Source organism: Phodopus roborovskii, unplaced genomic scaffold, assembly GCF_943737965.1.
Source record: "Phodopus roborovskii unplaced genomic scaffold, PHOROB, whole genome shotgun sequence".
In the NCBI taxonomy this organism is placed as follows: Eukaryota; Metazoa; Chordata; class Mammalia; order Rodentia; family Cricetidae; genus Phodopus; species Phodopus roborovskii.
This window is the reverse complement of record NW_026126459.1, coordinates 30306939-30332477: the sequence shown is the minus strand read 5'-3', so window position 1 is coordinate 30332477 and position 25539 is coordinate 30306939. Positions and strand designations below refer to the sequence as shown.

At 45.0% G+C, this 25539-nt stretch overlaps 1 protein-coding gene across 4 annotated transcripts in view; it reads right to left on the bottom strand.

Moving 5' to 3' along the window:
* Myo1b (myosin IB) overlaps positions 1-14887 on the bottom strand; it is a 159638-nt gene extending 144751 nt beyond the window's left edge. For 3 of the 4 annotated variants that reach the window (XM_051190146.1, XM_051190148.1, XM_051190149.1), the window contains exon 1: positions 14698-14887. The gene's annotated coding sequence lies outside the window, so the exon portion shown is untranslated. Of the gene's footprint in view, positions 1-14292; positions 14389-14697 lie in introns of those variants that run through there. The other variant, XM_051190147.1, reaches the window with a different exon arrangement.
* Between the last annotated feature and the right edge of the window lie 10652 nt (positions 14888-25539).

Sequence of the window (25539 nt, the reverse complement as noted above, 5' to 3'; positions counted from 1 at the left end):
CAAAGACAGAACGGTATGCCAGGCAGTGGTGGCACACACCTTTAATCCCAGTACTTGGGAGGCAGAGACAGGCAGGTCTCAGTGAGTTTAAGGCCAGCCTGGTCTACAAACTTCCAGGACAGCCAGGAACACAACCAGTTTGTTACACAGAGAATGTCTTGAAAAAACATAAACAGGGTCTCTCTCTCTCTCTCTCTCTCTCTCTCTCTCTCATACACACACACACACACACACACACACACACACACACACACACACCGCAGGCTGACCTCTAACTCATTATCAAAATCAAATTCAAGGTCAAGTTCAATGATGACTTTGGACTCCTGGTCCTCCTGCCTCCAATTCCTACGTGCTGAGGAATACAGGCATGAACTACCATGTCAATTTAATGCAGTGTTGGGGGTCAAATCCAGGGCATCGTGAATGGCAGATAAGTACTCTACCAACTGAGTGGCAACCCCAAATTTGATAATAGGCTTAAAAATACATTTTATTAATTCTTTTATTAAAAATGTTTTCACACAATATATTTTGATCATATTCTTACCTCTCCCATAACTCACCCCAAATTATTCACATCTCCCTACCTATCCAATTTCATGTTCTTTCTTTCTCAAAAAAAACAAACCCACATCAGAAAATGAAAACCAGAACAAATTTTTAAAAATCAGACAAAAACAAATACCAAAATGAAACAAAGCAAAAGGAAACCAAAAGTGCATACATAACATAGATGATAGACAGACAGACAGACACAGACTGATAGCTTTGTGTTGGCCAACTACTCATGTACCTGCACTGGAGTGTACTTGGTTCATATACCCAGTGACACCCCATTGGAGACCTTTCCCTCTCCCATTAGGCATCAACTGCAAATAGCCTCTTGGTTGGGGGTGGACCTTGTGTCCACTGTTCCTTCTCAGAACTGGGATTTTGTATGGCTTGAGCCTGTGCAGGTGGGTATGTGCAATCAGTCTCTCATAATCTGTAACTGTACCTTGCAAACTCTTTATAATGTTCTTTAAAAACTACTCTCTAATATAAAATACCCAAGAGAGTTCTAATAATCTCATACTTTATGAATGGTTTGGGACAAGTTGGAAGTTTACTGTAAGTCCTAAGTCCCTGGGTCCCTTTGGCTGACATTCCATTTCCTTGCTACATCTGCTGCAATCCCAATACAAACTCTCATAAAGATAGTTTCCCCAACACCCAATTATTCTTTATAACTCTCAGCATGAGCCCTCAAAACGGATTCTTCCCAGAAACCCAAATGAATGAATGTCAACAGCACACAACTGCAGAGCTAGGGCATCAACCAAGGCAGACAGTTCTAGGACGAAAAGCTCACCAGGCACAAGCTGGGGCTAAGAGCTATGAGAGCTCACAGAAGGTGAAGGCTTACCAGGTAGCCACTGGCAGCCCAAGGACTGCAGGAACAACAAAAACCGGCCTATTCAAGAGTTACATCCCAGGGTCATCGACACAAAACAGGTTGCCCCTTGGGCACAGACTGGTACATCTTGCCTTCAGCTCTTCCCCTACATCTGGGTTTTGTTTTCAAACTGCCAAGGAAGGCCAAGCATTAAGGTAAACTCACAATGTCTGTGATTTCCTCAAGGCTCATGCCTTGCCATGCCAGGCTGAACTCAATGCCACAGAATCAGAGTTCAGGAAATCATCCTGCAAAGCCATGCCATCTTCAATCAAGCAGAACAGACAGACAGACAGACACCCTGGCACCTGCTGCCATGCTCAGATTTAAAGAAACCATTATGATGAAGACATGAAAAGCAATACATCCTAATTATGATCACACTATTGATCATATTAATCCCGCCGTGGTTGCAATAGACTTACCACAGAGAAAGAACTAATATAAATACATTTGTTACATTCAAATTCCAGATGAACAACATATTACAGAACAAAGTTTCAGAAGCAGGCCTTAACTTCTGTTTGTTTAAATACCCAACTCAACTGCAATCTCCTTGAAATCAGGAGTAGATTTCTTAAGCAAGCCAACTCTTCCCCTCATGCCAGGCTCTGTTGCTGTCCCCCACATACCTCCAAGGGCTGACAGGATTGCTTTGAGAAACTACTTAACGATCAGTTCCTGTAGATAAGCTTCACAGAAAAGAAAGGAATACAAGAGAGGCTGGGAAGCCTGATGAACGCTCCATGAAAGAAATGCAAAGTGATGAGGTTTTTGAGGAGACTTATCAGATCTGGCACAGTTGCTTTGTGAAAATGAACTGGGTAATTTTCCAGAATTCCACTCTACCAGTATGGAAAAGTTCAATTTTTTTCTGACACATACGCAATGGTGGCAATGCAGACTCACCCCCAAGTAAATAGGCAAAGAGGAAAATTCAAACCCAGATCCCCTTGGCCACCCCTCCCCTCAGGGTCCAACCCTCCAAGAGGCTGGGTGTTCTTGGAACCTTAGGTGTCACTCATAATCTCACCCACTGGTTCTAGGTGTGATTAAATAAAGGGCCACTTAGTTTAGACCGTGAAAAGTATTTTTAACATGGAGTAAGAAATCAAATTTACTCTTTGAGTATATACTTCATTCCTTCATGACGGCAAATGAAAGACAAGGGCAGGGATTAGAAGGACATTGAAGGGGGAAGGGACAGAAGAGAACAGAGGAGGGGCAGATGACTAGGGGCCCTGACAGGAACACCAGAAGCAACTCTCAAAGATAGAGCTCCCGCCAGGCAGTGATGACACAGGCCTTTAATCCCAGCACTCAGGAGGCAGAGGCAGTCATACCTCTGTGAGTTCGAGACCAGCCTGGTCTACAGAGTGAGTTCCAGTACAGGCCCCAAAAATACACAGAGAAACCCTGTCGAGGCGGTGGGGGTGGGGGGCTTCCAAAGCACACAGCTCATCAGCTAACTTTGAGGAGCTTTCTGTTGAGGTGTTTGAACATAGGTGAACACCACTGCATTTCTGCAATTCATAAATGCAATGGGAAAGGAGAGAGCTCTCCAGGGGTGGATGCCAGCACAAAGCCACCAATCCTTTTGCAGTCCCTCAGCAGGCAGCATCTGAGCAAAGGCTAGCTGGGCCTCTCCGTTTTCCAATAGCTGGACTATATCATCAGTGGTCAGGGAGAAAACAATAAAAAGGTGTAAACTACACAAGTGTTGTCGGTCTACTATCCTAACAATCACTGTCAACACTTTTTCCTGGGCCATTTTTCCTCCTACAGACCTGTGCAGGGAGTATGTCGAAGTTTCTGCTGGTCATAACTTATACACAGGTCATGGAACCAGACAGATTTGACTAACTGAGGGAGGAGGAGCCTTAGGAATCCATTCTCTGCTTTGGGCTGACACTACACATATACGCACACACATTCCTCACACAACCTCTAGGACAGCCCAGAGGAGACGCTGTATCACATTTTGCAGATGAGGAAACAGGCAGACATCGACCCAACAATAGGCCACAACACAGGCTAGCAACATTAAATACAAAAGCCAAGGTTCAGAGAAGACTCTTAAACCAGCACCAGAGCACAGTGCTGCTTCTCACTTAGGAAGACTAATCTCATGGAAGGCTCAAACGGGCTTGCCCCAAATGCAAACCCTTCAGGACCAAGCAGCTGTCCTGTAAACAGAGGCGGGACATCTCACATCATTGTCCTACCAAGTGAACAAGATGTGAGGACCTTCCACGCCAACCCATCCCACCCTTGGGTCTTCTGAGACCACACCCCCCCGCCCCCACTCCAAAGGAGCAGACCTGACCTCCAAGCACAGACAACTGCTTCACGGAATCTCGGGTGCCCAAGAGAATGGGAAGTCAGTGGCAATGGCAGGTAGTAGTACAATTGTTCAACTAATGATGGAGCTAAGTCCCCAAAACACCATCAGAAGCTAAAAATACCCTGAGCTGAAACTGCATTTACTATATACCCTGCCTCCAGAAGCTCCCAGCATAGCAATGAGGACACTGTAGTTACTGCTGGTTTTAATTCTCTACCCTGTGGTCCACATGGCTGAGGGGAGTCATGGCTCCCATCCTGTCTCTTCATCTGGACAGAGTAACAAGCTATGTATAACTAGCCTGGCGGGGGTGGGGAGGATCAAAATTCAAAGTACAGTTTCCAGTGAATGCATATCACTTTCACACCATCATAAGATCAAACAGTCCATGAGGCAAGCCACGGGGGAATATCTGAACATTACCCCACGGTGGCAGGGAACCTGGAAGTGTTGTGTCTAGCTACACCACAGAGGCAGTCCTCTCCTTAATCAGACAGATTTGTTTGGGGGAGAAGGCCCCCAGAAAAGCACTTCCATGTTGGCTTACTGCAAGACACTAGACCCACAGATTAGAAAGTAAAATCTGACTTAGCTGGTGATGGCTGCAGCCCCCCTCGGCCCACCATGCAGAACACCGCACCCCAGGGCTCAGTGGCCTCACCCATTCTACTTTACTTTTCGTTCTTGTGCATGTGTGTTTCTGGGTATATGCCACATGTGTAAGGATGCACGGGGGCAGGGGTCCCTTGAAGCTGAGTTATAGGCAGCTGTATGCCATTGACCTTCTAGAAGAGGGTTGACCTTCCTGCCATGCCCTCTCTCCAGCAGGCACCTCCTTTCCACTGTCTTCAGGGCTATTTCAATCCTGTTCCCCCTCTAATACTAAATCATTGTTCAGGCAGCTTGGTGGACGTTCACGTCCTCAAATAGGGCCCCTCCATACCCAGGTCTAACTCCCTTCCTCACCACCAGCCTCTTCCCCAGCCCCTGTCCTTTCCCTTCTGAGCACCTATACCACCTTCACAGGGATGGATGGCACTGTGCCAAGACAGTGACAGTGGCCACCCCCAGCACTGGGCGGATGAAGGTGCATGACTTCCATGTCAGTCTGGACTAGACAAAGAGAAAGGAAGAGCAGTAATGTGTTCATCTCTACAACCAAATCTCTCATGCAGGCTCTCTCACTCACTCTTCCACGAAAGAAAACCACATCACCTCTAGCCACTGTAAGACTTTGTAGCAGGCATCCAAATATCTGATGAATCAATCAATGAATGTATTTAAATAACTAAGAGTCACCTTCCCTTACTTCTAAAAGCATATAGTTTTTAAACTAAAATGAAATGTGACATTTCCAATACGTGCTGAACTTACTTCCTGCTCTACTGAAAGCCATCTGATTTCAGTTCCCATAGCAAGTACAGGTGAGATGTAGGATTACTCAACCAACCATCTATGAACCAAGAACCATCTATGAACAAATACAAAGCAATCCCTTCTTGATATGCCAGACACAGCAAATGCAATGACCCTGAGGGCCATAAACACCCAGGAAAATCTAAAGAATGGGAAAGACTTTCACACATAAACTGCTTATTAAATTTCACTGCAGGGATATAAAAGCAGAGGTCAAGCAGGATAGAGGCAGTAAGCCGTGAATATGAAGCTGCCCATGCTCCTGAATTTCTACTTTAAATGCATGCAATTCCAGTAATACAGAATTGAGGGCGGAGCGAAGGTGGAGTGGGACACTCACAGTGACTCAGGAGAACAAGTTAACTCCAGAGGACACACAACGGGGTAGCTGTGTGTGACACCACACCAACTGACAAGTGTGCAAACCGGTGTGAATCCCAGTCATTCACTGTGCTGGATATACAGCGCTATTCCCAGCTTATCATCGCTTCAAATATTTTCTCTTCTGTTGTCAAACAGGAAGCACTACAAATCCAAAAGAATGCCATGATCATGAAAAAAAAAAAAAAAAAAACTGGTAAAGAAAATGGGCAAAGAGCTGGATACTTTCAAATGTGTTTGGTGGGTAGGGGGCTTGCAAGAGATACCCAAGTGCTTTGTTTTGTTTTGTTGTTTTTAAAAACAGGCCTTTCATCCCAAAGGCAGGTAGCTGATAGATCTCCATGAGTTCAAAGGTAGCCAGGGATAGAGAGACCAGACCCTGTGTTTAAAAAAAGAAAAAAAAATTAAAAAAAAAAAAAAGGGGGGGAGGAAAAAGAAAGAAAATCATTTTAAAATTTTAAAAAGTGAGTCAAGGGTGGCTCATGAAGGACATATATCTCAGCAGAGTCAGACAGCCATGGATCTAAAGACAACACCAGCAAACTCGGGTGGAACCCAGAGTTCTCAAGAGGGTCCTGAGCCATCAGTGAGGACGTGTGACCGTCACAGCCCCTTCTCCAGACTTCACTGGACACAAAGGCCAGGAGGTCTTCCTGCAAGGAAACTCACTTCAAACGAAGCAGTTCCAACGGAGCAGTTCCAACACTGGCCAAGGAACTTTTTTATGTAATTTATGAGCTTTAATTTTTACTACTTTTTTTTGGGCGGGGGGAACAACCTATTTTAGGCAAATGCTTTTAAAGGTCTAAACCTTTAAATAAGGGCTTAAGGATTTGAACAGAGAGAGCAAGCTGAATGCATGAATGAACTAGGTGGGTAAAGAGATGTGGAAAACGGGTGGTCAGAATGCTTCTTAGCAAAACCAGCCAAGCCAGGCACAGTGGGGACAGACAGTGAGTCATCTCCACAGCCAGGAAGCCACCCAAGGCTTGGGGTCAAGTTCTGAGATCTATTGTCCTGGGATTTTATGAACCTGGATGTGTACAGTAAAGGAGTGATTGGCATGACTTTAGGTTCCCAGCACCCTTTCAACCATGACATTCCAGAACCTGGGATCCAAATCCAAACACCAACCTCACAAGCTCTGTCTTTAAGGAAGGTAAGAAGTCTGAGAAATGTTTAAGAAACTATGATACTATAGATGTTCAACACACCCCTGGACCCTTATAAAACTGGCATCTAAAGTTTCACTACACTTCTTGCCCAAATGTCACAGAACACTAAAGGTGTAAACCCTAAGTCCAACCCAATGAGGCAGTTCACAGACTTCTACAAATACATCTCCACACTCTGGAAATTTCAGGCAAATGGAACTTTTTCCTACATGGCTCATCATGTCAGTGTGCATTCAAAACCATGGCTCCCCTACTTCAAATGTAAGTAGATTACATGAGGACTGAAAAATACAGCTAGAAATGCAAACTGGCACAAACCCAATGTTTATGAAAATTAAGCTATTCCTCAAGGCAGCTGGGCTCTGGCTCTAAAATGAATGAACATTGGCAATTCTTTTGAAGCATTTTCAAGGGGAAAAAAAATGGTCAGCTAGGAAACAAGCATGTTTCCTATCTGAACACTGCACACAGCTCTGCAGGAGCTAATGGTACAGAATTTAAAGGGAAGGAGGAGGAGGAAAGGTTATACACTGGAGATTATAAGTGGGGGCAGCAGGAATCTTGTAATCAGTTCTGGGAGTGTGTGTGTGTGTGTGTGTGTGTGTGTGTGTGTGTGTGTGTAGTGTAGTGTATGTGTGGTGTCTCTGTGTGTGTGTGTGTGTGTATGTGTGTGTGTGTAGTGTATGTGTGGTGTCTGTGTGTGTGTGTGTGGTGTCTCTGTGTGTGTGTGGTGTGTGTGTTGTGTGTGTGTGTGTGTGTGTGTGTGTGTGTGTGTCTAATGTCTGTGTATGTGTCTGTGTGTCAGGGGGTGTATATATGTGATTTTTTTTTTAGGTCTCTGCTTGAGAATCCTTCATAAAACCAGGGAAGGAGAGTAGTTAAGTCCATGACACATATACATAAGACCAATAGCTAGTGGTCTCTTCCATGTTCTTTTAATTCAGTTTTCTAAGAACTATCTAAAGATACTGAATTCTCAGGCTGGGTAAGCCCAGGACTTGGGAAACAGCCAAAAGAAGCTCAAGTTCAAGACCAGCCTGGACAACAGTGGACAGACTCTGCCTCGTGTAAAAGAGAGACTGGGGTGATTTGGTTTGCCCCCGCCCAGCGCTTCATATTAAACTCAGAAGCGCTCCCTTATACCAGGCCAGGACTCTACACCACCAGCCCCAGATACTTTTACCACATATTAGTAGGAAATCTTTGTGATAGTTGTATATGTGCATCCAGTGTAAAGGGTAAAATCAATCAGCTAGATTCTCTTTTGAAATAAGCTTAATTTTTTAAAAAATGAATTGCATTTTCATATTAATGGCAAAAGTAAAACATCACCGAAATGTCAGGGTATCTGAGGCCCCTGAAGACACAGCTTTGGTGCTATTTTAGGTGCCTGTGTCCCTGAAGACATAGCTTTGGTGTCCTCTTAGGTGTCTCTGTGCTAGCAAAGTCAGACACCCAATCTTTCTGTCAGAAATTAGTACGCTAAGAGAAAACGTCCATTTCTCTTTTGTGTGGATGCCGATTTCTAAGCTGCCTGTCTTGGAAGACTATAAATTCTACTAACTCCCTTCCCCTTGACTTTTCTCCAAGTCTTGTCATAGACCATTGTCACCGCAGTATTTCACACTCACATTACACTGCAATCAGTGTGGCTACAGCACACTTCCTCAGCAGCACTTAACTACTGCACAAAGAGATGTGAGTTTGGGGGTTTGGAGGGACCAACAAGAAAGATCCCCAGCCAGGGCCTGGCTTCTTAGAACCAAGTCTCATGGGAGTAAGAGTCAGGCCTGGGTTGCTAAGTACTAAGTTCAGAAAAGGAGGATGAAGTGAGAGAAGTCAACCCGTTTCCCCAGGTATGAGCCAGCCATGGGCACACACAAGAAGTCTGATACCAGACACAAAGTTTACGAGGAAGGAGGGAGTCTCTCTCCAAAGTGGGTGCTCCCTCTAAATCCTTAAAACACACTGGCCCAAGGCCAGTGAGATAGTACAGCTGGTAAAAGTACTTGCCACACAAGTCCTGTGACGTAAGTTCGATCCCTGGACTGCATGTAAAGATGGAAGGAAAGAAAAAACTTATGCCACGTAATGTGCATATGCAGACACTAATAATAACAATAAATCAAGTACTTACTGAACAACGTCATGAACAGCCCACAGCATAACATGAACTAGGAAGGTGATGGTTAGTGGCATCTTGACAAAATGTAGACCTACCAGGGAGATGGGCCCCTGGGCAGGGATAGGGATTACCTTCACTGTGTTGAGGTGAAAAGACCCATCCATGGAGGGACTGTGGACAGCATCACTCTGGCTGGGATTCTCAACTACGTAAGGGGGAAAGTCGAGATCAGCAGCAACAGGCATTCACTGCCCTCTGACTCTTGACTGTATCTCCAGCTACTTCAAGCTCCTGCTGCCCAGTTAGGACTGCCCAGCCAGGACTGTTGCATGACTGCCCAGTTAGGACTGCTGCATGACTGCCCAGCCAGGACTGTTGCATGCCTGCCCCGTTAGGACCGTTGCATGACTGCCCAGCCAGGACTGTTGCATGACTGCCCAGCTAGGACTGTTGCATGACTGCCCAGCCAGGACTGTTGCATGACTGCCCAGTTAGGACTCATTGTACCTTTAAGTGTGAGCCAAAATGGACTCTCTCTTCTTTAAGTTCCTTTGTCAATGCCGTTACGACCTTGGCATTTCTTGCTCCACCACAGCCTTTAAAACTCAGTACATCTGAGGTGGTGACGGACCGTAGTCACAGTGAATACAGGACATCAGATGCTGGCGCTAAGTAAGCACTTGCCAGGAACCCATGTGTTGTTCGCTCCTACTCACACAAAATGAAATGTAATTCTTCAGGTTTAGACCTCAGGGCGCAGGGCCTGAATCTTCTCCCATCATCTAAATTGAAGGAAACAAAGCCAAGGATGGAGTTGGCACCTGTGTTGCGTTTCCTTCCTCTCTCCTGCTTCTGTTTATTTTCAGCTTTCGTCTGGGCAGCATGTGCTGCCTTGGCCTTAATCGCCACAGCTGTCACAGCCATTTTCTTCATCTCAGCAACATCCACTCTCTAGGCACATCCATCTGCCCTGCTACACTGTCCCTGGAGGCACAATGGGTTTCCTGTACTGCTTTTGGAGGGTGTGACATATAGGGTCTCACATCAACTGGATGCTTAGTAAAATACCAACTGATGAAGAAGGCCCCCCAAGACCGTCAAGGCCCATAAAAAGCTGTAAGATAAGTCTGCTGAGCACCCTTCTCCTTCCACCCACAAAGCAATGCTTCAGTGCTAGTCTGCAGGAGCATGCATGGAGGAGTAAGTGGAATGAAGAGACCAAGTCACTGCTGTGCCACTGACCCTGGAGACCCCAGGAGCATCCTCGGCTGAAATACCTGGACAAGTAAAGGCACAATTTATACTCTCTAAAGTCCTATCTTAGGAAACAGTATATGTATGTACACATGTATGTAGTGTGTGTGAGTGAGTGGGTAGGTGGAGGAATGTGTGTTGCTTTTTTTTTAATCTTTCCAAGAGCATTGGAAAGTGGTCTCCATCCTGCTCCTGTATTTTCTGGCCCAAGGTATGGTCTCTGCCCAGCAGCAGTCTGCCCCTGCCCAAGGACACAGGTCATCTCTGTTCCCCTTCTACACTGATGTCTAAACTAGCTCACTTCCCAGTAGGGGAAGGACTAAGCACACAAATCATGAGGAATGTGTGTTCCCACAGAGCTGAGCAAAGGGATGATCTCAGAGGAGCCAGTGAAGGAAGACCCTTGACACTTCCCTAAGGATGAATGTCCTCTGTAAAGGGCTCCCGCCAGGACAGAAGGAAGGCGTGTGCTGGGAAAATCCTCAGCCTGCAGCGTGTGTGTTTCCAATTCTGATGTCCCACTTCCTCTCTGCATCACATTCCTTCTGGGTCTCAGCTGAGGAGCAAAGTGCAGTGTCTTAAAGGCTTTAAGATAAAAGGAGCTAAAATGGGTTTCAAGAAAACATATAATCCTATATAAAGTCAGCTTCTACTCCACCAGTTCGAAATTTTTTTTTTAAAGAACTTATTTTTAAATGCTGGCAGCCTATCTTTTTATAAATAAAGTTGTTTCCTTGTTTTATAAATAAAGTTCTTTATGTAAATTGGGTGTAGTGGCACACACATTCAATCCCAGTGTTCATGGGGTTTAAGGATGGCAAATTCCAGGCTGGCCACAACTACACAGCAATAGAGAGCTGGAGATGTAGTTCCCTTGGGAGACTGCTTGACTAGCGTACTGGAAGCCCCAAGTTCAACCTCCACAGCCTCATAAGTGAGGTGGTACAAGTCTGTAGTCTAGCACTCTGGAGGGGAAGCAGGAGAAACAGACAGCCAGGGTCATCTGCAGCTACATAGTGAGTTCTGGGCCAGCCTGGCCTACATAAGAGTCTGGTGGGGTGAGGTAATTTTTTTTAATGTTCATGTACACCTTTCAAACAATAATAAAAAATAGTAATATCCCTGATCTGGCCTTCCAAACCTATCTCGCAGTGGCCTTAGGAATGATCAATGATAATATCCATGAAAGTGATTTGGAATCTGCAAAGAACTAATCAAGTAAACAAGCAAACTATATCTATTCATACTATTTTGCTTATTTAGCTGCTGTTTGTTTTTTCAGACAGAGTCACTCCACATAGCTCTGACTATCCTGGAACTCAGTAGTCCAGGCTGGCCTTGAACTCACTGTCTGATTCTGCCTCCAGATTACTGGGATTAATGTCATACAGCACCATGACCAGCAATTATACAGTATTTAGTTAGAATCGAGCAATCAAACCTCACTTCTGCCCCTTACTAGAGACCTGTACAACTAAATATAATAGAACAAGAGGCAATCACTAAGCAGGGAGCTTTGGCTCGCCCCTACTAAAATCTCAGCACATGGGAGGTTAAAACAAGAGGACTACCATGAGTTAATAACAAGCACAGGTTATATAGTGATTTCCAAGACAACCTGGGACACAAAGTAAGATCTGTCTCAAAACAAAAATCAAAATAATATTTACTGGGTATGGTGCGTTGTGCCATAAAGCTAGCTAGGAGTGGGAGAAAGGGCTAGAGGATCAGGAATTCAAGGCCAACCTCAAGCTACATAGTGAATTCTAGGCCAGCCTGGGCTTGAAACCTTTGACCAAGGTATTTTAAATATTAACATAGTTACTGAATGGTAACTATAATCAGCATTAGCCTATTCAATTAAAAGCTAAATGTCTAGCTACTGAGAACAATGGGACAGAGATGGAAGAGAAACAAAACCCCACCAAAAGGAGGTTAAGTGGCACATGCATGCACAATAGATGCCAAGGACGCTACAATTCTCTTCTGAGACAAATGCCCATCCCACTCCTAGCCCACACTCTTCCCCAGTGATGTCACTACATCCCCGTTGCTTTGCTAGCTGTGCAGCATCCAGGGAAAGCCAGTCCTAAACTCCAGACTTGACAAAGTGATGATTCATTCCAGAAGGGGGTGCAGCCTGTTGCCAGACTTATCACACAATCCGGCATCCATTGGGACAGCCAAAGGCCAGAAACCAGCTATTTAAGGAGTCTCCCATTCATGTTTCCAGCAGCACTAATGCCCTTATGCTTTACATTTGGTTAATGTATGGACCAAAGAGCACTTGGGAAGAATCCAACTGGGCTGATTTAACAAAACAACTCACATGAAGGAAAAGTCTAGAATGTTAGGATAACAATTAAAAGAGAGAGAGAGAGTCCCCCTGTAAGCTGTCTATGGCACAGAGTTTTGCTAGGCAGTGTGTCCGCTGTAATGACAAACAACTTGACACTTGGACACTGTCCCACTCCAACATCACGTCACAATGGCTTTTGAGGACATGTTCATGGCTTTACAGCCTGGCCTGAAAGTGTGACCACATCCCCCTCCAAGAAGACAGGCAGGAGCTTGCACAGCTCTTTCCCATTACCACTTAGTGGGCACAAAACATTTTTTCCCCCAGAGTAAGCTCTCAATTCGCCTTCTAAGGTTAAAAAGCTTTCAGCTTCAGCTCCTCTCAACAACAAATGGCCAAAGTGGTGGTTTCATGCTGGCCCCTCAACTTGCCCAACAGGCAACGCTTGTCCCAGCCAGAAGGCTGTTAGATTATCACCACAGTAATTCTAACCTGCACTGGACTGTGGGTCTCTTCCACAGGCGTCCCACAGGCATTACCATCAATGCCTGGAAATGTCAGCCTCCTCCCCAAACAGTTTTGCTTGGAATGCCCTGTTCAAAAGCACTGTCACACAATCCCCACAGTTCACGCTCAGTCCCAAACAGCCAATCTTTCTGAGATTCTTGATTCTAATCTACGACTAGGTCACTTTAACTAATGCCTGACACACTACATTCAATTCTACTCCCCTGAAAAGAGAGAGAGAAATACTCACTATTGCTCTCTCTCCAGCTGGTCCACAGGGAGCAGAAAAGCACAGAGCACTAGAAGCCATGGCTCCAGTCTCAAACCCCAAAAGAGTGGGTTGTTTTTTTCTGGGACCAATGACAAAAGAATTCTCAACTCAGTATTACATCATTTGATTCACTTATTTAGCAACGTCTGATTTTTCTGGTGGTTCCCAAACCCCAAACATTCTTGGAAAAGTAGACTATACTGTATGATCATGGAGAACACTATTTTGTCAAAATGATTCCATACACACCCTAGCCAGGTGTGGTGGTGCACACCTTTAGCCCCAGCACTCATGCAAAAGAAGACAGGTCTCTGAGTTCCAGGTCAGCCAGGGAACAAACGTGGCAAAACACAGTTTTTTTGCTTGGGTTTTGGTTTTGGTTTTTGTTTGGATTGTTTTTGTTTGTTTGTTTGTTTTTGGGGTTTTTTTGGGGGGTCTGCCTATTCGAGCCACAGTGAAACCCACAGATATACATGCACACAAATATCCTGATTCACTGCAAAATCTTTCAAAGAAAAAAAGAAAGAAAGAAAGAAAGAAAGAAAGAAAAAAAGAAAGAAGGAAGGAAGGAAGGAAGGAAGGAAGGAAGGAAAAGAAAAGCTCTTCATCATTATAACTAACAAGTTCTGCTTTCAGCAAACTCCCATAGTCAGAGCCTATAACTTCATGGAAGAACAGAACTTGTTGCAACAATTAGTGCTAGGCCGTAGCATGAACAAAGCACCGCAAATAAACTCCACAGGCCTTCAGACAGAAGGTTGTGTTTGTAATTAACTCCAACGCACTCTCATCACCCCCTCCCCAGCGCTCCACCCTGCCCAGCACCCTCCAGGGCTCCCGTTCTCAATCTGGTTTCCATTCGAGCCCCGCCCCCTTCCCCAAGCCTCTCTGGGACTGTGAATCAATCCCATCCCGGGCAGGAAACGGGACCCGGGGCAGCCCCCTCTGCTGTGGCGGAACAAAGGAGTGGAGCGCAGCTGCACGCGCACGGCGATCCACCGGGTCCTGCGCCCCTCCTCATGCGCTGCGGCCCCGGCGCACCGCACCTGAACCCCACTCCCCCCGACGCCCCATTGTTCTACCTCCGCTTCTCCTTCCCACAGGAAGCCATAGCCATGTCCTTCCACAGAACCCGGGGCCAGGAAACTCCAGCGGGCCAGAGGGATGGAAGAGGGGTAGGGTGGGCCAGCGGAAAGCGGGGTTCCCCCAGTGCCCATAGGTACGAAGAGGATAACAGAGTGAGAGCAACTTAGTTTCCAATCCCCCGACCACCCCCCCCCATCTCTCCTGCCAGCCCCGAAGCCACACGGAGCAGCGATCACCCTCGATGACCTCGAGCGCGCGTGGGTTCATGCTCCAGCGCTGCCGCGTCCCACAAGAGCGCCCGGGGAGCCGGTGACCTGCGATCGCAGGCTGCGGCTGAGCCCGGGGCGGCGCGCACAAAGGCACAGGCGGGAATGGACCCGGCACGGGCGAGCGCAGCGTACCTCACCCGGCGCCCGCTCTGCCGCTCCGCCTCCGCGTACTGCTCGCTGGCCGTCGCCTGGGGAACGCGGGTCCGACCCGATGCGGGGCTCGTGCCACAGCTGCTGCCGAGGGTCCTGCGCCGCTCAGCCGACCGCTCGACCCGCGTACCTACACCGCGTCCGCCGGCCCGGCTCCGAGTGCGCTGGCTTCAGGAGCGGCGGCGGCGCGGCCACTCCCCTCTCCCGGCGGGGGCGGCGACCTCTCCCGGACGCGCCCCTCGCTCCCCGGGGCTACGGCTCACCAAGGCGCAGGACTCACAGCGCCCCCCGGTGAGCACCCGAAGGGCCAGGACACTGGGACGCACGCTGACCCTTCACCTTGGTCTCTGCAAGATCTGCTTATTGCAGACCAGAAACGCAGAGCCCAACAACTGGAAGACCCCGGGCGCGAACACCAGCACTCCAGAGAGCATTCCTTTTCCATATTAACTCCTCTCCTAGGTCAAAGTTTAGGTGGCAAAGAATATCACAAAATGCTAATTTACTGTGAAAGAACACAGCATGCGGTGCGAACCTTTTATTGTCTCTGTCACTCACATACATATGGAATATAACGTTGGGTATTGGGCACTTGACTGGTCGTCACTTGGTAACGATAGAGGGGCAAGAGAACCAGGACCCCCAGCTTCTGATCACACCAGTCACATGACCCTGGGTCTGCCTTCATCCTGGAAGAAGGAAGGGTGTTCATCAAATTTACTCATGGGGTGAGGTGAGGATTACTTGCTGAGGTGTCAAAAGCACTGCAGACACAGTAATTATTACTCATGAGTCTAACTACTTTATCCTATAATGAAATAAATTGCCATAAATGGGGCCAGGTCTAAATGCACTGACCTATATCTGGAAACTGTCACTAAAATGAGGTGAACCAAAGATTTCAAACCTTATATAGTCACTCTGTCTAAATAGCACTGGGATTTGTCAAATGCCACCAGGACCTCTAGGAACTGTATCTGCTAGGAATTCTACCATCCTCAATGCCACCCACCATCAGCATCAGTTAGATCTTCAGTTGGCTCGATAATGGGCTAAGCTAACACATTTTCAGTATTGGGTACAATTTTATCTACTATTCACAGAAACCTGTGACATGAGCTACTTTCTTATTTTTGTTTTAGAGACCGGGACAGCCAAGGACAGACTGTGGAGAAACCTCCACAAATTCTTTGGTACGTCTGTCATTGAGGACAACTATTTGATTGCCCTCCTCCTGATTGCAGGCTGAACTTACAACTGAATTCTAACAAATGGGAAACAGCAAAAGAAATGTGACCATCCTAGCTAATAAAGGAGGTGTGTCATTTCACACACACACACACACACAGAGAGAGAGAGAGAGAGAGAGAGAGAGAGAGAGAGAGAGAGAGAGAGACACCACCCCCACCAGGTATCCCAGGCTGAGAGTGCCAGTGTCAGCTATTCCTGACATGTGAGTGGGTGAGCCTTTAAAATGACTCTAGCCACAGTCACTATACTCCACATGGGCTAAGACCTACAGAGAAAGCCCCGGTAAGTTAAGTCAATCTCCAGAAACACAAACTTTAAGGAGAAGTTGTCATTGGAATGGTTGTTAATACATACTTGCCATAGTGGCAGCATGATTGTCTCCATGACAGGTTATCAAGAGAGCTACCCCAGGCCTTGACAGCCTAGTGTGTCCAAGACAACAGCTCTCAGCTTCCAGAGAAGCAACATACAGACCTGCCACCTGGCAACATGTTTTAGACACACATCTCTAATTTGCCCCCATCTTTGGTTCCATATGCTTATAGCAACTGAATAGTAGCAGAGCCTCTGAACTCCGCTGGCCAGTCTGCTTTATCAAAAATAGCAGAAATGCCAATGTCAGGTACACAAACAGTAGGGAAATGCCAAAAATTTTTGGAGACAGAAGTCTGTGTATCATAGACTTGCTTCAAACCACTGTATAACCTAGGGTGACTAATCTTCCTGTGTTTGCTCCTGTGTCCTTGGGATTTATGCAGACCCCTTCAACCACCTGTTTATTTCGTGCCATGTGGAAGATGAACTCAGGGCTTCATACATGCTTGGTAGACATTCCGTCAACTCAGCTACATCCCCACACCTAGAATTTTTTTATCATAGATGTTGGTCGGGTTTTAGTAAAGAGTTTGGGACAAGATACTTCTCGGTGGGGTTATTTGGAGGAATACTGAAAGAAAGTCTTGAGGATGTATGCCCCAAGAAAGGATGAGAGTAGTTCTGCCTTCAGTCTCCCATAGTGGCGGGGTTGGGGGGGGGGGGAGCTGGGGTTTTCTTCCTGCTTTTAAGTGGTTCCAAAAAAAGTACTAGGAACTGCTACTCTATCTAATAAACACTGAGAAAATTAACCAAGAAACTATCAGAAAACTAATGGAAAAACAGCCTGAGAGCATGTCACAATTACTTTTAAAAACACCATTAGCCTAGTTTTCATAATCCTCAGAGTTTCTGAGGATGCACCACAGGGTTTGAAATCCCTTCGCCTTCCTGGCTGTACTTTGAAAAAGCCAATCAACCAAGAACTTTTAAGAAAAGATGAAAGTTTTTTTGATGGTTGTCAAAAGTTGATAAACCCACCAACTACAAAGGCATTTTTTACTTTCTCCTTGGTCTTTCTGGAGGAAACAAAGACTATTATATGAAGGGTTTGGGATGGAAAATGCAAATTATCAAGTCCCAAGAGTAAAAGGCCAGACTTCACCCTGTAAACCAGTACAGAGGCTGGTCTGTATGGGGGTTCACGCTCTAACAATGGAGCCTGTGCCCAGGCTCACCCTCTAACATTGGAGTCTTGCCTCTCTGTGGCAAGCTCCGAAGTGAAATGCTGTAGAAGTTCTTGTCTTAGCTGTCTTTACTTAGGCTCTTTCAAAACATTTGTAGGGGCCAGTAAGACAGCTCAGAGGGCAAAGCACTCTGGCAAGCCTAGCAGCCTAAGCTTGATCCCTAGAACCTCTACAGAATAAATGAGAGCTGACCCCACAAAACTGCCCCTAACCTCCACATGCACTCCAAGCCTCCCCCAATAACAACAATAATGAGTAAATTTTTTGTTAACGGCATAAAACGTTCTTTAAGGAGCTGAGCATCATCAGTACAAAGGAACAATGGCAGAGCCACAAAACCTGTTCCTGTCTTATTTTGGTGTTAGCAAGCACAAGAATGGGCTAAATGCCATAATTTCAGATTCCTTCAGTGTTGCTGGCTGAGCTGGCTTTGCAGTTTGGACCAGAGGATTCACATTCCAGCCTCTGCTGGCTAGTTTTATGTCAACTTGACACAATTGGAGTCATTTGGGAAGAAGGAGCCTCAGCTGAGAAAGCTCCCCACTAGCCTGGCAGAAACTGTGGGTCATTTCCTTGACTGATGATTGATGTGAGACAGAACAGCTCACTGTGGGCGGTGCTACTCCCTGGCTGTGTATGTATGTGTGTGTGGGGGGGGGGGGATCATCCCAGTCAGTAGCATTCCTCTATAGCCTCTACATGGTTCGGAATCCATTTGTCTTCCTGGCCAACCAGGAAGCCAACCAACCAAGAACTTTTAAGAAAAGAGGAAAGTTGTTTCAATGGCAAAGGCATTTTTACTTTCTCCTCGGTTCCTGCCTCTGGCCTTGGCTCCTGCCCAGTCTTCCTTCAGTGATGGACTGTGTGATGTAGAAGTATAAGCTGGATAAATCCTGTCCTCCCAACTTGCACTTGGTCCTCGTGTTTTTATCACAGTGATAGAAAACAAAACTGCCTAAGTCTTTTATAACTAGCAGGAAACTTCTGTTTTTTTCTACATTATTGCTCCTCATCTGCCCACCTAAATGCTTAGTCAACACCCATTGCACTTGTTATTTGAGACCAAACTCAGACTCATCTGTTTCTGAGCACAGTGCTGAGGTGAACCCTGCTGTCTGCCATGGCAACATCCGTGATGCTGCATTTGCTGCAGGTTATGAAACCTATCTACTTACATTCATATAAACATTGACTTCTCTAACTGATTAATATCGGCCTGCATATTTAACCAGTCAATCACTCTGAAAACAACATGGAAATGAGGACATTTTCACCCCCAGAAAAGTTCTGTCTTAGGGTTTTAAATGCTAAGTTGAAGCATCATGACCAAAAAGCAAGTAGAGCAGGAAAGGGTTTATTTTGCTTACACATTCATATTGCTATTATCATCAAAGGAAGTCAGGACAGGAACCCAAACGACTGGAACCTGGAGTTAGGAGCTGATGCAGAGGCCGTGGAGGGGTGCGGCTTACTGGCTTACTCTCCATGACCTGCTCAGCTCACTTTCTTGTAGAATCCAGGACCAGCAGCCTAGGGATGGCACCACCAACAATGGGCTGGGCTCTCCTCCCCCAACAATCACTAATTAAAAAAATGCCTTACAGTGAGATCTTATGGAAGCAGTTTCTCAGTTGAGGTTCCCTCCTTTCAGATGACTCTAGTTTGTGTGTCAAGTTGACATTAGACAAGTCAGCACAATTTCCTACTCCAAGAAGGAAACCATCTTACAGAGAATGTCTTGTGCTAGAGGGCAGGCAATCCTGAGGCTTCACATGCATGCTGTCTCAGCAACCTTCACAGGAGTGGATGGTCATCCTTGCACTCACTGTGTTAGAGATGGTGAAACCCACCCCAGAAAAGTTAACGCTCATGCTGTTGGGGTTGCACAGCAACAGCAGGGTATTCACTGTGGCTCAGCCTTGACATCCTGGTTTGTTTCCTATCCTTGGAGGGTATTTCCTCTATGAGCCATTTCCCCCTTTTGTCTCATGAAACATCTAACATGTTATTTACATAGCCTTCCACATACCTGAAGCACTAAGTGATTCCTAAGTATTTTCCATGCAAAAGGAAAATTGTCCATGGTTAAAGAGCACTTTGAAAGTAAGTGCTTACTACTGACAGATTAGGTAGTGCCTTTTTAAAAACCTTTCTATGAAATTTTTAGCATCCAGGACTCATATAACTTTTAGCTATGCATTTAAAAAGCTGTAGATATACTACAGCTGGCCCCTCTGAGGTATATAGCAGGGCGGCAGTGGCACACACCTTTAATCCCAGCACTCAGGAGGCAGAGGCAGGAAGATCTCAGAGATCAAGGCCAGCCTGGTCTACAGAGAGATCCAGGACAGCCAGGACTAGGCAGAAACAAACAAACATACAGCTGTAGATAAGTGGCAATAGGAGCATTGGAGGGCAAAAAGACTAATAGAATTTCTCTGTAGAAAATTTCACTAAAACTTTTGGTGATAAAAAGAGAGAAAGTTAAAAAAAAAAAAAAAAAAAAAAAAACCCAATACGTTGTTGGCTCTAAGTTACTGTCATTTCACACTCGTACATGTTGGCCTCCCTGAGCAGATAATAGGCCTGCATATTAGACCTGACAGTTGAAAAATACCAGGTCTATGGTATTAAGGATATTCCTAATCAGAAAATTTCTTCTTCCAAAAAATGAACCTCTGAAAAAAAATTATTCTTTATATAAACATACATATAGCCATGTAACTGAGAACCAGCGTTGGGTCATAGAACAAACAGTATAATTTTTTCCTCCAGAAGTGGATTTGTCTGGCTCAGATTACTTTGAGCTTCAAATAAATTGTAGACCCTTCACCAGAAATTTAAATTGCTGATTTTTTTTCTTGACATTTTATAATTTAGCATTTTGTCATTTCAACTAGTAAAAAAAGAAGAAAGAAAGAAAGAAAGAAAGAAAGAAAGAAAGAAAGAAAGAAAGAAGTCTATTTTATTTCCTCAGGTGGTGGCAGGTATCATGGCAAAGCCTGGAAGTGAAATGTGAATCAACCTGAAAAACTACTGAATTGTCCCAATCTTTTTAAGCTGTCACTTTCACTGTTTTCCCAGTGATAACTGGGGAGCCTGTCACCCCACTGCTGAGAAGACATGAGGAGACTGCAAGGAAAAGCAATATTGGCTACCTATACTAAATTTAGGCCTACCTAGTCAACATATGAAGCTGTAACTCCGGTCCCTAAGACTAACTTAACTTGTATTTGATAGAGAAAGGCAAGATCACCATAGAAAAGTGTTGATAGAGAAAGGCAAGTGTTTGTTTCAAAATATCTTAAACAACCTACATTCTGCACCACACAGCTCAGGGACTATGGATAAAGTCAGCCAAAGTTTACCTGGATATGAAGTGAGGGTTCACAACGTGCTTGCTCATTGGCAGAGGGTTCACAACGTGCGCTTGCACATTGGCTGAGGATTAACAACAAGCTTGCTCATTGGTCTAGCTGCATTCTCTATCTTGATTCCCTACACAAGACAAGGAGGTTTCAGCATGGGATTTGCATCTATTTAATTCACTATCCAGAGCCTTTGGCTGGGCATACTAGGAACTCAATCTGTATTGTTTAGTGAAGAATTAATTTCATAGTTATTATTTTAAGTAGTGGACAGTCCGTAATCCCAGCCCTAAGATTTTTCAGACAGACCTCTGAGCACTTCTTTTTTAGGTAATAAGGTAAACTAAAAACAAGTAAACAAGTTTTGCTGACAGATTTACAGCAGTGATCATTTAAACTTGAAATAAAATTGGGGGAAGGGAACTTTAGGGAAGATTAGCACATGACAAAGCATGCATACCCATAAAGGCCAGAGCGTTAACCAGAAACCAGACTCCCAAAACAAGGAGGGCTTTCACCAATTTCCTCCTTTCCCGCAAGACACTTGCTGAAAGACAGTCTCCAGAAACCCATTAACGTCAGTAGAGATAAGAGAAGGGACAGAGAACTCTGTCCTAGCTCCTCAAGGGCTTCTTGCCAGGCTCAACTTCCACATCAGTGAGCACAAACCTTACAAGGATCTGCAGTTCCTGAGTAAGGACCTGAGGCGACCATACTGATGGAGCCAGCTCACGGACCCAAGGGCTTCCCACTCCGGAACATTAGGAGGCTTCCGAAGGTTCTGCTCTCTCTAAGTGTTGTCATTTTCTTTATCTATCTACTCCCTGGGGTACTTCGGGGTCTTCTGTGCTTTAAAAGTTTACTATTTTGTTAAATTGGAAATCATATTTTATAACTTTACAGTTTTCTTTCTGAGTTTTTATCTGCAACTGTCACCATGCAGAATTAGCCTAAGTGGAAAACCACTTTATTTTCTTAGTGTCCAAAATGTTCTTTGTCCTACTGTGTCACTTTGATTGGCAACATAATGCTCTAAACGATCAGTCTCAACTCTGAGGATTCCTTCCATTCTAGTCACTATTGCCTTGGGACAAGATAGTGAAGTAAATGACATTTGTCCTACATCCAAGCCCAGTTATCTTTCAAATTCCTGGAGGATTGGTTCCAGGAATCCCAGGTACCCCCAGAGATACCAGAATTCCCTTTTGTAAAAGTGACACAGAGGCCAGCCTGCTCTATAGAGTGAGTTCAAGGACAGCCAAGGATACACAGAGAAAAAAAGACAAAATTAAAAAATAAAAGTGACATAGTATTAACACATAAACTCTGCACATATCTTCCTGTGTACTTCATCTCCAGATAATGTACTTAATACATTATCCATGGTATGCAAATGGGCACTATACTATCTTACTTAGCAAATGACTTAATAAGGAAGTAGAATCTGCACATATCCAGAACAAATGCAGTTTTCCCTAAATATATCCTGTCCTTATTATTTTAACCAAAAATGACAGAATCCGCAGCTATGGACGGCCAACTATATTTGGTCCTGTCCAAAGAATGGGATGATGAACATGGCTGTCAGGATCCAGGACCACAGGGTAAAAGCCCCACTTCAGACCTTCAGAACTTTGGGTGTAGTTCCCTTTCTTTGTACTTGTGAAGGCAGATTCTTCTCCCAGGCTTCTCCATGCCTCTCCCCACAAACACAAACCCTAATGTGCTGTCTCAAGCACTTTAGACCAGACACATGCACTTTGGGAGACTAGGATTTCAAGGGGGTATATTAGGAAGTTGTGTTTATGAGCCTCCCTCAAAAAGGTGTACCTTTAATCCCAGCACTCAGGAGGCAGAAGCTGGCAGATCTCTGTGAGTTCGAGGCCAATAAGCTACAAAAAGAAACCCCAACATGTAAATATCAAATTTATTTGGTCTCAAAATTTTTGTATTTAAGATTTTCGTAGACAGTAAAGTAACCTATCACAGCAACCACTTAAGTTATCTTTTAATGGTACCCTCCACACACCATAGACTTGGGGGTGTCAAGACAGAATTAATACTTTTTCATTCAAATAATGTTTTAAATTTTATAGTGATAAACATGAATTCCTTTTTTAAGATGGAAAATACTGAAGCTCTCTCAAAATGCAACAAAATATACATCCTGGGCATGGTCTTTGTCAATGTTTTCTGAATTGTCCTTTTCTAAACCATTGCCCTCTGAAAACCCCAGTTCATACTGAGCTTCATTGACAGAACACAGTGTAACCAACTCATGCTGAGTGAGGGCTTGCACTGAGGACTTGGGTGGGTAGAGCTCTTGCCCCAGAGTAAGAGCTTCTGTACTGGTACTGGGCTTCTGTGCTGCATGTGTTTGCAGAATAGAAACAAGCACACTTCTTTGTTTCCTGAAACCCTGGGCTCATCTGTAGCAAAAGGAGGGAGGCTTGAATGGTGGGGAGTGCTGAGTGAAATCTCTATTCCATGCCTGGTGGGCAGCAGTGAAGGAATATTACAAGGTGAAACTATTTATCAATGGTTATTTTATTCACGCCCCTTGGGCCAGTCTGACAGATAGACTCTAAAGCAAAATAACCAATCAGGTTAAGATTTTAGGTATAATAACAGTAGAGATGGGTGGAGGAGTGTGTGATGGTTGATGTCATTCTGTAAATATGTTTCTCTTATTGGTTAATGAATAAAGTGCTGTTGGCCAATAGGGAAGCAAGATAGGTGGGATTAGGAGAGGTGGAGGATTCTGGGAAATGTAGGAGGGAATCTCTATGTGATCTCAAGAAGAGAAGACACATGAGTTTGGAGTTCTTAATAAGATAAGACTATGTAGAAATGCATATGTTAGTAATTATGGGTTAATAATAATTTAGACAGAGCTAGCTAATAAAAAATGCTAGTAACCGGCCAACAGTTTCATAATTAATACAGTGTCTGTTTGTTATTTGAGGCTGATGCGACTATGGGACCAGGCTGGTGGGAAAGTGCTCATAACAGGGTGTGTACTTCTCAAAGATAGCCCATCAATTGTATATGAAGACTGTATATGGTACTATGGGTGTCATTCCCCTGTTCCCCAAGACATGTATGTTGGGATTCTAACCCCAGTGGCTAGGAATAGGGATTTGGGGAGGTTGTAAGATTTAAATGAGGTCATGAGAATGGAACTCTAACGGTGAGATTAATACATTTATTTATAAGAGAGGAAGACTGAGAGAGGATGTTTCTCCATGTGTCACGTGTGAGGATACAGTGATCAGGCCTATGAGCTGGACAAGGGCCTATCAGACACTGCATCTGCCCGTGCTTCTAGACTCCAAACCCACAAGAAATAAGTGTAAGCTGGTTCAGTCCCCAGTCTTCATTATTTTCATTACAATAGTCCAAACTAATTTGTACTGAATCTTCACACACTCTTTATTTTCCTCTGTTATTGTCTGTATGTGTGTGCACACGTGCTACAGCACACATATGGAAGTCAATGGACAGTTTTGTAGTCTGCTCTCTCCTTCTCCCTTCATGTGAGTTCCAGGGAGTGACCCCAGGTCACTGTGCTCTTGAAACAATGGATTTGCCTCCTGAACCATGTCACTGACCCCACCAAGCGTTGCTTTCTAAGCTTAGCGTGATTGTGAAGATGATGTCTACTTGGCTTTCATTTCATAGTTTATCCATGAGTCCTTGCTTTTGAAATCAAAAGACTATACCCTAGTGTTTAGGCAAACGCCACACCAGTAACCTCAGTGAGTCAAAATCTTGGGGAGCAGATATTATATTATCCCTATGTTTGGAGGAAACTTTGCTTTTAAAATATAACTGAAGTTAGAAAAGCACGTCTTCTGGGTGAGTGGAAGTGTTGGGAAGTTTGAGCTGTGTTCTCCAGGAGAAAGGACTCCATCTCATGACATTGAAGAAACAAAGTTGAGTTCTTATATTCACTAATAAGGGAGCTCGTGACTTCAACGCTCTCTCCTTCCAGTGAAGTGTTTAAGTTTGGTTTCTGGTTTCTGCTCACGTCCTCAGCTCCTGTCCGCCAGCCCTTTGCACCCAGGACTGCAGTAAAAAGAACTTCCGAGTGTCCTCACAGATCTTTCAGTTGCCATACTTGGAGGTAGTTAGGGCCCAGGCGCCATGTCATCCACTGGCCATATAGCAGTGTCCTCTGATCTCGGCCACTGAGTGCCACTCTCCTACCTTTCTCCTGCTGCCCTCACTGCTTTCCCTCTGTCGCTTCCTTGTCTCCTCGACCTTTAAATAGCATCACCTCTTCATTTCTTCCATTTCGCCCACTACTGATTTCCAAAATTTGTATTTCTTAGCTGAGTTTCTTCTCTGTGCTCAAGCGTTCACTGCGCTTCCGTCCCAAACTCAACGTCGTCTATAGAAACACACAGGTACTTGAGACACACGTGTGAAGAGAAATCACTGTCTCTGCCCAACCACAGCCACAGCCAGAATCTTTCATTCCTCCTCCTCCTCAAGATGAACCATATCATCATCAACCCAGTCGCCAGAGCGGAAGCAAATGTCATTCCTGCCCTCTGTGAGTCATCTTCTGAACTCACCCATCTGAGAGCTCCCTTGCCATTCTGTTTCCCAGCTGCCGCAGCCCAGCTCACCACTCTATATTG